The sequence below is a fragment of the Prinia subflava genome, chromosome 2 (genome assembly GCF_021018805.1).
Source record: "Prinia subflava isolate CZ2003 ecotype Zambia chromosome 2, Cam_Psub_1.2, whole genome shotgun sequence".
Taxonomy (NCBI): Eukaryota; Metazoa; Chordata; class Aves; order Passeriformes; family Cisticolidae; genus Prinia; species Prinia subflava.
Window position 1 is genome coordinate 95,818,309 of NC_086248.1, and position 11,953 is coordinate 95,830,261.

Below are 11,953 nucleotides of genomic sequence, written 5' to 3' on the forward strand. Positions count from 1 at the left end.
GCCGCTCCTGCCGGATCGCTTTTCCTGGGACCCGGCTACCAGCAGTTGCTTGGGGGATTTCAAAGAGGACCACAGATAGTGTTACCAAATGAATGGGCTTCTCGTAGTGAACACGAAATCCTGCTTCCTCCCAGTCAATCAAATGCCAGCCAGAGGATGCCCCATGAGACGGCAGCCACAGAGAAGCAGCGTGGCTGGGTTCTACCTCTGTTACTTGTATGGGGGAGCATCAGTGCATGGACAGGAGTCTGCATTTAAAAATATTCCCTCTTGCAGTTCTAGAGAGCACTGCTCCAAAAATCCACGCTGTCCCTCCTCCCCACAGCTGCTTGACTCAGCTGGCTCCCGTAGAAACTGAAGTTCTCCATACTGCACCTCGGATCTTTTGGGAAAATTTAAAAAAATGTAAACAGTGATGATTCCCAGCTCCCATGAACAATGACTTACCAGAAACGCTTTCACACACATTCCTCACAGCTTTAATCAAACCTTAGGCAATGATATTTTTGGGGAAAGGATTTAATCAGTGTACTTGAGTTAGGAACCATACTTAAAAGAATGCTAAGTGTTATCATTCATAACACTCACATTCATAATGTGAGTATTAAAAACAATTAAAAAACATCTTATCATTAGTTTGACTCTGTACAGAGTTTTGGCAAGTCAAAATACTGAAACGTTTTGCCCAGTCCTGGTTTACACTTTGAAAAAAAAAAAGCTTTTGAAAAAAAAATGGAGAGGGTGTAAAAAATCCCACAACCCACAAATGTGTTTCAGCAGCTGCCTTATAGTGGAATTTAAAGTGGTTTATTTGCTTAGTTTAGTAAGAAGCAACAAGATCACAGAATACGTATGTCTTCACAGGAGGAAAGTGGTCTAAAAAATGTGATGAGCAGCAGTAAAAAATTACCCATGACACTCGAGCCAGGCTGACTCAGGGTATACCATGATGGGCACATGCTAAAAAGCAAAGCAATAGCTCTGCCAGCATCGTTTTCAAAACAGATGTCTGTCTCAGAGATATGGTTTCACCAAATAAGTTATCTAGCTCAGGGAAAGATGTGGATGGAAGGCAATGATTCTGCAGCAAGTCAAACTATGAGTGGCATTGGACTGGGTATGGTACAAGGACAGAGAACAGCAAGAGAAGAAAAAAAAACACCCTGAGGAATCCCACTGGTGAGAGAAACCTGCCCAACTCATGTGAGAAGCACAGCTGGGCAAACTCCAGCTGTGCAGGGACTCCCTCCATGCAGGGCATTGCCCTTGAAACAAGAGAGCTTGTCCCTACAAATCCCTGTCTGAGTGGTCTTATTTTCACCATGACTGTCCAGCCTTGCAGGCACCCTCACAGACAAGACACACATGCTAACACTGGGGAAAAAGACCCACTGGAAAACAAATATTCTAGCATATATTTTCCTATAAGAGGAAAAACCACACAGAGGGCCAGGAAACCCTCATTGTTCCAAGGCTCTCCAGGGCCAGCAGATGTCCCGAGGGCTGCAGAGAAAAGCGTTTGTGGGAAAGGTCAGTGCCTGCATTCCACACCCAGGCTGCTGCCTCCACACCACCTCCACCCCCCTGGGAGGCAGAAGGGGGGATCAGGGGCACAGGGTAGCAAAATAGCACTGGAAAACGGGGCATGTCTGCAACAACACACTAATACACCTGAGTGTCTGCATTTAGTAGGAAACAGTGACCCCCATCCCTTCCTACTCCTTAAGGACTCCTGCAGATGGCTTTTGTACCTCCAAAGCTGGAGCAATACAATCAGTTTCTACCTTCACCACTGCTGTCTTGTATAGGTTTACCACTTGCACAGTTTTTACACTCCTGCTCCTCATAAAATGCTTGGAAAATAAAAATTTACCCAACTGTGGTAATTACAAAAGGCACTTGGACACAGCAATCCATTGCTTTCCACATTCACCTCTTTCCACTTTCTCCACAGAAAGAAAAGCTGGATGATTTGAAGAAAATTTTCATCCTCCCTTGTATATAAAAAAATCATTCCCCTTGTATGATCTCTCACCCTCAACCTCCCATCTACTTTCCTGCTCTGCAGCCTATGGATTGACACCAGCAACATGCCAAACACAAAATTCAGTAGCAGCCTGAGGGCCTATCAGGACTCAACCTTTGAATCTTGTCTGATTTTCCTTTCAGTGGCAGGTTTCAATGGATTTCTGGAAAAGACCTGAAACAGTTCAGATTTCACTTAAAGCTGGAAATGTACTTCATAGGAAGGGCAGTTGGTGGGAAGAACCCAACCCTTTTTTATCCATGGATACACAAACCATGCCCAAGCTTTGGATTGGAAGAGGAATCCTCCTTCTCCAAAACAGCCTCATTTCTGATTCAATTAAAATGAAACAACCTTGCTCTACTGTCAGGTATGTCATGTCTTCAGATTCAAAGCCAGGACATGTCTTCAGCTGCAAGAGGCTCCACAAGACTCAAAAATATGAACCCTGCATCTGGGCATCCAATGTTGCTTATACACCTGCTGAGAGGGGACCACTGTTATCTCCAAAACTGCTGCTGGAGCTTATCATCACGGCAGAGGGGACACCCCAATGTGTCCAGCCCAGAACATCACAGTCTGGCTCTGCTGGTGAGTCCTTCAGAGGAGTCTGACAGAAAAAAACCATCTGGGACTTGCAAGCAGGGGCAAAGTGACCCCATGAGACCCATGGCACCAAAAACTTGAAGCTGTGTTTAGCACCTCTCTCAGCAGCACTGCAGCTGTATTATGGCACACCTCACTGGCTGCTTCCAAGGAAACTAACATCTCCTGATCGACCACCAATGCATTTCAAAGATCATTCTGCTAACTCCATAAGTTTTTTGACTAGCACAAGGCATCTTTACAGTGAAGTTTCCCTACTGTAATGCAAAATATCAGAATTAGTTAAGACTGGAAAAAAAAGTCAAGTCCAAGCCAGCAAGGCTTATGAACAGACAAGAAAGCAGATGAAAATATGTGCAGTCTTCCAGTAAGAGATGTCCTCCCTAGGCTTCTGTTCAGCCTGACAGCTCCCCATTTGCCAGCTATCATGGGTGTGGGGAACAGAAGTGGGATCAAAATCACAGACCCATAATGAAGAAAGCCCCACAAGGAAGGAAGTCCCCACATTGTACTGCAAAAGCAAAATCCAGGTGACCTCTGGACAGATGTGTGCTGAGAGCAAGATGCTTTCCCACACCTACAAAGCCCTTTCAAGTCCCTGCCTCACTCTGTCCAAGCCCAGAAGCCAGCAGGGCCTGTAGAACTATGAACAGAGCAGGTGAAGAGGGATAAGTGTCCCTGACACACAGCAGCTGGTGACAGAGCCAATCAAGCCTTCATGACCACCCTTCCCAATCTGGGTATGATGGTCCCGGCCCACCACAAACTTGTGCAACCCCTGGCAGGCTGCCACTGATCAGAGCTGATGCCTCCAGAGCACAGCAGAGAAGTGAGCATATGGAAGGACACAGTGTCCTCTAGAGGTAGAAAAATACCTTATGATTTGGTCACAGAGTGAGCACTGGACAGCAGGATTGCTCCACAAGACCAGGAGGGATTGCTCCAGACTGGCAGAGGACAAGGGTGGGGGACCACTGCTGGGCAGGGGAGGGACAGGCAGGCATGGGGTCACACCACCTGGTTCCACTGCAGCACCCCCAGTACAGTGGAGATGGCCAAAATTCCCTTACTCAGATCCAAACTGCATCCATAAAACAGCTCCTCAAGGCTCCCAGATGTCAACCCCCAAATCTGGCAGCTTTGCTGCCCATCACACCTCTGCTACCCCTGGAGGGGGTTTATAGCCATTTAAGCTGCCAAACATAATCAGCCTGGTGCTGGGTGGTCACACGGGGAGGTAGCCCCACACAGAGGGGTGGCTGCTTGATCTGGGCTCTTAGATCAGGTAAAACAATCTTTGTGGGGACAAGGAGGAAAAAAATACATGCAAGTGCTCTGTGAAGTACTGCTTTGGGCCAGGAGCTGTTTCTAGTGTTTCTGAATAGGAGGAGCCCACGAGTTTGAGTAGTCCTATGAGGCTCCATACAGTTGTGGAAAATGAGGCTCTTAAGTGCTCTAAACTGGCTTTCAGCTAGACTCCTTATAAAACCAGGAATGTCTTCTACATATCTTTCAAAAGTAGGCCATGATTTAAATAAAGTGTTGTTGGGAAGAGAGAGGAAAAACATAGCATTGCTGAAATAGGCTCAACATTCTTGCCAGAGGCACGGTTCTGTGAAAATAGGTGCTCATACAGAAGATCCAGACCTTTCCCCCTGTACCACTGCAGTGTAGCTGGTGATAAACACCAGCACCACAGGAACGCAGGCAAAAAAATCCCTGCACAAGGAAGAGCATGCTGAGTAAAGATACAAACCAAGTGCCTGGAGCAGCACAGAGGCAAGACCAGTTTCCCTGACCAGTTTCTTGCTACCCTCTCCTATCCCTTCTGGAGTCAGCAGTCAGCCTAAACTCAAAACACTGGGGGGGTCTTCCAATCAGGAGAATAAAATCAGATTTGCAAATGTGTGTCTTTCCAAGACACTATTGCATCCAAGGAAGTACAAATGTCCGATGTTTGACAAACCAAGGGTCAAAAGAATGAAAGACAAACCCACGCACATTGCCACACCATTTTCCCTCATCCTCTCTTAGCTGTAGGCTGCTGCTGCTATTTCCTCAAAACAGACATCACAGAGAGTGTCCTGACATTCACTCACCCCAGGAGTCCCAGCAAAGCCTTTCCTGGTCAGCCAGGTCCTGAAGGTCCATCTTTTCGGCACCAAACTCTATTATTGTGATAATTATTAAACAAAAGAGCATTCAGCAACTCCCTTTGGCCCAAGGAGGAGGAAAGCCGTTCCTCCCACTGCCCATTTGGCTTGGCTTTAGACAACACAAGGCTGGGCAAGTCAACCACAATACAAAGAATTATTTATAAACTGGTAAACACAGCTACAGATACCAAGGAGCTCTGCTCCACAGAGGGAATGCCCAGTGTGCCAATATCCTGCTTGTTCACCAACCAGCCACTGAGAAACCAGATGGCCACAAGAGGACTGAAAGCCTTCAAGAGTCTTATAAATGAATACTTAGGTTCTGCTAAACCTCCAAATTATAGCCTAGGTGAGGGAGGAGAATGAAAACGGAATTCTAGTGGGTTTTTAAACCAGCTCTGACCCGTGGCCAAGCTCAGCCATGTATGACACTGGCTGAACTGATGGGAGGTGTCATCCCATAGCAGAGGGTTACCCTCCCACTGCATCCCAAGCATCTCCAGTGGGTCCAGTGGGGCTGAAACAATGGATCTTCCTGCCCAGGGAGCATGACAAAGGCAGGATGTAGGATTAGCTGTGAGCTCAACACCCTGGGCACCACATATTGCTTACATTTTTAAGTAGCAAAATGTACCAAGAAGTGAAAAAAAAAAAAACAAAAAAAAAACCCGCAAAGGTTTTGCGCAAATCCCACTCAGACAGGGTTTCTAAGCATGAAACTACAAACAAACAGAAACCAAAGCCGCTCAGTACTAAATTCACCCGAAGACACAAAGCTCCTTTTTCTAGAGTGATCAAGCCAGTGGATCTAGGCTTGGTGGAACATCAGAAAAGTTTCCGAGTCAGGAGGGGCAGTGGCTCTCCCGGGCAGGGGGAAGCAGCCTTCCTTGCAGGATGCCGGGTCGGAAGCTGCACTGCTGCGGCGTGCCCAGAAGGTGACAGTGTTTGTTAAAATTTTGTCACTACAGCCCCTGGACAGCAGCGATTCGCACCTGAGTGGCACCCAGCGATTCCAGTATTTGAAAAAACCATTGTTAAAGGAAAAAAAATAAAAGGTTTTGAGAGATAGTTGTGTCGGCTTGGTTAGTTTTCTGCTCTCTTTTTGAAGAGCCTGTCTCTGAACCAAGCAGAAAATGCTGCGCACTGAAGCAAAACTCTTTTTCATCTTTTCATACGCATTTAAGACCACAAAAGATACAGAATTTTCCTTGAAGTAAATTAGGATCTCATCTGCAGATAGCTTTGTATCTGTCCCTATCATTCTCCATTTCCAGGGACAGATGGTACAAATTCACAGCTTTTTTCTTTTCATGTCTTTAGATTTCTCTCATTTGTGCCATTATTCATTGAAATTATTTACTATTTGATAACTCAAGAACTTCTGAGCTGGCAAAAAAACAACCACTGAAATGATCTTCCCTGAAGAGCTGCTGTGTTAGACAAGCAAGCAAGCACTGTGTGAATACACATGGAAACATCTCCTCCTGGTCCCTAAACTATAATTAGAGCAAGACATTGCTCATGCAGCCGTGGAGCGCTGCTCAGTGCGGCAGTAGCAGCAGCATCCTCGCCGGGATTTGCTGGTTTTGCAGGTTCTGCTCGGGCACAAGTCACCACCTGAAACACCAAACAACCAGGAACCAGCCCAAACACAAGTGCTTACCTCATCTCAGAGGGTTTATGGACTCCTCAACTTGATGGGGTTCCCTTGCAGACGAAGATCACTTTCTTCTCTCCTGGACAGGTTCCCCCTGCAATTTTTAAAGAAGTGGAGGTCACAAAGCTGCCTCACCCCTCAGAAAAGTATTACTGCACTGGACAGAATAACTCAGGGAGCAGATTATGGTCCAGTGAAGGACAATTGGTGAGTATTAGTGCTCCAGAACCCCTAACTCGCCATGTTTTGCACACTAAATATTGATATCATATTTTAACTCTTTCACTTGTCTAGGCAATAACTATGGATTTTGATGAATTTTTAAATATTATTATCATTAGTGGCAGTTAAAACATTTTCTTTGGAGGTTTCTACCTCCTTTATGGGAATCTGGTATTAAAAAATTGCTGGCTTAAAAAAATATCCAAGAGAAGACTAATGCTAGTACACATTTCTGTGTTTTCAGACTTTCTTATATTTGTCCACGCCAATAAATGGAGAGTACAAGCACGTTTTAAAGGTGTCATCTCATAGTTTTGCTTAATTTTTCATAAGTTCTGTATTCTTTTGCTCACATTCTTGGGGAGCTTGAAAACAACACAGTCTTTTTTAATTTTTAACAAGATCATCTTGTCATTAACAGCTTTGAAACCATATTTTTCAAGACTAGAGGGGAGCATGAGTATGAACTGTCACAGCCTTCCCTGATTCCCTGCACAGCACAAGTTTAAAAAGTTCCACTTTTAACTTGCCTTAAACCCTGACTGAGCTCTGGTTACTGTTAGCCAGCCAGAAAGAGCCACAAGGGTACTCTTCTAGCCCATCCACATAGATCCCAAAGTTATCCTGAACAGTTTGATTTGATAGCAACCACTTCCTTCCAGCCACCACCTAATACCTTTTGGGTATAAAAGTCAAGTTAACACTCTTTTGGACTGTAAGTAACTTAATAATTTCCCTTTATAATAGCAGAAAAAACAAGATGACGTCCTAATTATAGTCTATAAAATGAGTCTATAAAATAAAATGATGATTATTACATCGTACTCCACCCTAAAGTGGAGTTCCACTTGTTCCATTCTTCTCCACCCTTAGTGGGGAAGTACAACTTCTCTACTAAAAGCCAAACCTGATAAACAGTACTCCTTCTCCAAACTCTACAATGAGGGACAGCTTCTCCAAAGAAAGACACAAGAGACCAACTCTGTGAATCTCAGGAGCCTGAAAAACCTCCTGAACAGCAGTGAAAAGGAAACAGCAGCAACCAGCCATCCTCTTATAGCATCAGTTTTCTCTCAGGTGTTTTGTTTAGGACACACCTACCTCTATCTTGTGACCCATGTGATAACATCCAGCTGGCTTCCCTCTCCAAATAGCTGTACCTTTCTACCTTAAGCTTTTTCCTGATTTTACCTATGGAATGGGTCTTCTTCTTCCCTCTCCATGAGAAGCATGTCCTCATGGCATCTCTCTGATAGCACTGCAAGTGTGGGATGACTTTCTTAGGAACAAAATGATCTCTTAAGTCCCCTCCCACTAAAGCTATTTGAAAAAAGCCCACATTTTCCCCACACTACTGTGTGTTGGTAACAGTTAAGGTGTGAGACTTGTGTGAAAGGCACTGGGTGGTCTCTCTCTGTACATGCACTGTCTGTCCCCACAAACACACCACGCCTCCATTTGGTATTGGTAGACTTCTCTTGGGTGCTGGGACTCCATATGTTTCTCTTTTCCTTCCTGAAATAAGAGCTATTTTCCCTATGATGGGATGGGGAACAAAGCCTGAAAGCAGTATCCTGCCCAAAAATGAGGGTGTGGTATCCCTGGGATAGACCACTTGTGGTGAAGCTTGGTCGAAGGCCTCTGAGATGCCCCCTGGACCACCACTATCCCTGCAGTCTTTGAGTTCATCAGCTGAGTGGGAGATGAACTTACATCCTTCTCACACTAAAAATTTGCCACTCAAATGAGTCTGTGAGCTCATCTGGAGCTCTCTGACCTAGTCAGACACCAGTCCTCTGGTTCTGGAGATCAGACTCTTGACATTGTTCATGCTTCCACAGACATAATTATTCATACAAATGGGTTTAGCCAGGCAGGAACATCTCTGGGCTACCCACACATGGAGATTATGGCGCTTCAGAAAGGAACCTTCAGCCTCCCAAAGAGATCAGGAATCCCAGACTTTAATGGGTGATGTGGTAGGAGAAGGACTCTGATACAAGGATGAATATCCTTCAAGGGAGCAGATGTGGCACAAGACCTTTGGAAAAGACCCAGCACTCCTGCCTGCTAGTGGGGGAGGGGGGAAAATCCTGCTTACAACAAGATGTTCCTTTTTGCAGAGGAAGGTGATGACAGCTGGGATGAGGGAAGGAGAAAAAAATGCAGGGCAGCACCCTGTGTGGGAAAAGGTCTCTCCCTTGCCTGCCACAGCCAGCTCGCACTCGGAGCCGCCAAACGGGTCACTGGCTCCAGCCAGCCCACGCTGGGGAAGGGCTCACAGCCCACACACCACTGTCTGGGCAATTTCCATCTACCTACATTCAGGGCTGGCTCCAGGGATGAAAAGCAGCAGCTCTCTCCTAGGAGGGGTGGGCAGAGGATGCAGGAAGAAGTGGGGAAGGCAATGGCTGCATCTGCCAGGTCCCACCATGGCCAAGCATCATCAGGGCCACATGAGTGGGATGCTGCTGGAGGTCCTTGGTTCAGCTGAGCTACTGCCTCCACAGGACGAGGATCCCACCTGCTTTGAATGGCTTCCTTGTCTCCTTAATTCCCTCCTTCTCAGTCTTTCTTTCCTGTTCCCCCTAGTTTCAGTGAAGAAAAGAGAAACATAACAGAGGGAGATACTAATGAATCAATGTCATTGCTGTTTATTAAGTTTTACCTGTTCAGCAACAAATCTATGCTGTGCCTGTTGCTTTAATTAGCTGTCTCTCAGTCAGGAAAATCAGGGCTGTGAAGAGCTGATATGGTGCAGAATAATTGTTTGGGAAATAGTGCTTAGGGCTGGACCAGGAAGTTTGTCACTGCTGTTAGCAAATACTTCCAAATCACCAGAATGGAGCAGGGCTGGGAGACCCAGCAGCAGGATCCTGTGCCAGGTGATGTGGGAGAGGCTGCCACCAGCATGCAGTGTACAGTGGCTTGGCCCTCCCTTCCCACGCTGGCAGTAATGCCCACGAGGAGTGGGGAGACTGGGGCAAGAAGGGGCAAATTTGGGCCATAGAACATGAAGGGGGGCCAAGAGTAAGTGAATGACTATCACATTGCTCTATTTCTCTGCTCTTCCAGTTCATAAGGAGAAGGAAAACCTTGCCTAAGCATGACCCAGCACTGCCATGAGAGCCCTCTTTCATCTGTTGTCTCTCCCTATACATATAGCAAGCCATACACCTTCCTTCAGTTTAAGGAAAGTGGAGAAGAAAGACACATTTATTTCAGAGGGAGACGCCAGGCATAAGGACTCTGTCTTTTTTTGTGCAATGAACACGTAACACCAGGTGACATTTGCCTTTCAGCTGGGTGGGTGGCTTTTACCTTTACGTGCACCATGCACAGCAAAGGCTTTTGCCACACACAGGGAGACTCTGAGCTTGAGGTAAAACCTTGGAGCAAAGTGCACAGCAGCAGGAGCAGCCCAGGAAGCAGAGCCTTCACCGAGAGGTGTGAGAAAGGAGCAGGCTGTGTATCAAAAGGGTAGGTGTTTCATCATGTGAGAGAACGGCCCACATGGAGGCCAGGAGTAAATCTGTTGTTGCTGGGTGGGCTTAATGGCTTCTGGAAATTGAATTGTGTATTCACAACTTTTGGAAACTGGAACGACTTTTGAGCTGCTGTGGGTTAACCCATTCGTGCCCCCCTGGCCTCAGCCTTGTGCAAACACCCAGTTTTATTTCCAGAGCAGTTACAGGACACTAATGTGAGACACTTCCCAGGGGACAGCCAACCCAGTTTCTCAGCCCCCAAAGCTCAGAGCAATTTAACCAAGCGCAGGAGATTTCAAGTGCCCGTCCCAGACCTTTACCCCTGGGACATTAACCGGGAGATTATCAGCATCCACTGATAACTCCTGTTTTGCACCTTCAGAGGACTTGTCCTCTGAGTGATTTTCAGCCAGACACAAAGGATTCCCCTCCCAAGTGCAGTGAGCAGGAAAATACTGTGGAAAATATAGGAGACACCCTGAGACACTCACAGGTGGTACCTGTGGGACTGGTGACGAGGGCCTTGAGATGCTGGCTGCAGCCTGGCTGCACACTTTGGATTTGCCCAGCTCCCATGGAAGATGCATAGGCAGGGAAGGAGGTGTGAGATGCTCCCAGAGGAAGATGCATAGGCAGGGAAGGAGGTGTGAGATGCTCCCAGAGGTCCCTGTTGGTGGCTGCTGAAGCTTGTCCCTGCAGCCGGACATGCCAAGGAGCTCACTGAGCCGACTGCCTGGTGCAGCCAGGCTGTGCATGCTGCAAGGATGCCGTGGGACACATCTGCCCGTGAATGACAGGCAGAGGAGCCACTCTGAGCTGTGACCATCTGAGAGCCCAGGACCACTGGGTGTCACGACTGTCCTGCCTGGGGCTCGCTGCCTCAGGTGGTGTGACACAGCTCTCCTGCAGAAATATCCCCATCACCACACCAAACCCATCTGCTACTGCACTCCCCAGGCCTGAGATCCATTTCTGGCTGTGACTGATTGTCCCTTGAGTCTATCTCTGCTTAGGAATTGGTTCTTGCATGTTTGTACACTGCAAATAAACTCCTGTAGTAGAGGCTTCCTGACCTTGCAGGCTAATGCTTTGACACAGCTCCGCTCTTGGTGTCTGCCAGGCAATGAGTTGACATGTTTTGCAACAAGCAATGAAAGACAGCACAAGGAAACCCCAAGCCAGGAAAAGTGGCAACCTACCCAGCCAGAAACTCAAACTTCCAATTTTGATTATGCATTCAGAGCCTTTTTTTTCCAAAACCTTGTAACAAGATCCACAGGGTGTGTTGATACTAAGAACCAAGTCCTACTTCTCAAAATTAAATAAGTAGAGGGAGACAGCATCTCCCTTTTGTATCAAGATCTTGGCTCATCTTGCTGGTTACATTGTTCTCCAGATTTCAAGCCAAGAAGAAATCTCACAGTATCCAGAATAACGATTAAATTTAAAATCCACAAGAGCTGGCAGGTTAGACCCAGCAGAGCCTGGAGATGTGTACTTAGCCTGTGTAAATTTTAATTCCACTGTTTGATACCCATGGGATGGTCATTCCTTCCAGCTCACTTATGATTTCACAGGGGATGCTGCCCTCCATTAATATTGCAGTTTTCTGTTCAGGAGATGGAAGATGATTCACAGCACTTAGTATCTGATAAATGTAGGCAGCATCAAGACACACATACCAGTGTGTGACAGATGAATGGCAATAATAGAGAAAAGGTTCATCAGAGGCCATGTTAGAGCCAAATTCGAGTGTGTGCACACGTCCCAGGCAACACTGCAGGCACGAATGGATTAA

At 46.6% G+C, this 11,953-nt stretch overlaps 1 long non-coding RNA gene across 5 annotated transcripts in view; it reads right to left on the bottom strand.

Annotated features, from left to right (window-relative positions):
* LOC134547308 (uncharacterized) overlaps positions 1 to 5,861 on the bottom strand; it is a 111,532-nt gene extending 105,671 nt beyond the window's left edge. For 4 of the 5 annotated variants that reach the window (XR_010079439.1, XR_010079440.1, XR_010079438.1 and 1 more), the window contains exon 1: positions 4,732 to 5,861. This is a non-coding gene — a long non-coding RNA (uncharacterized LOC134547308). The remainder of the gene's footprint in view (positions 1 to 4,731) is intronic. The other variant, XR_010079441.1, reaches the window with a different exon arrangement.
* Positions 5,862 to 11,953: the final 6,092 nt, after the last annotated feature.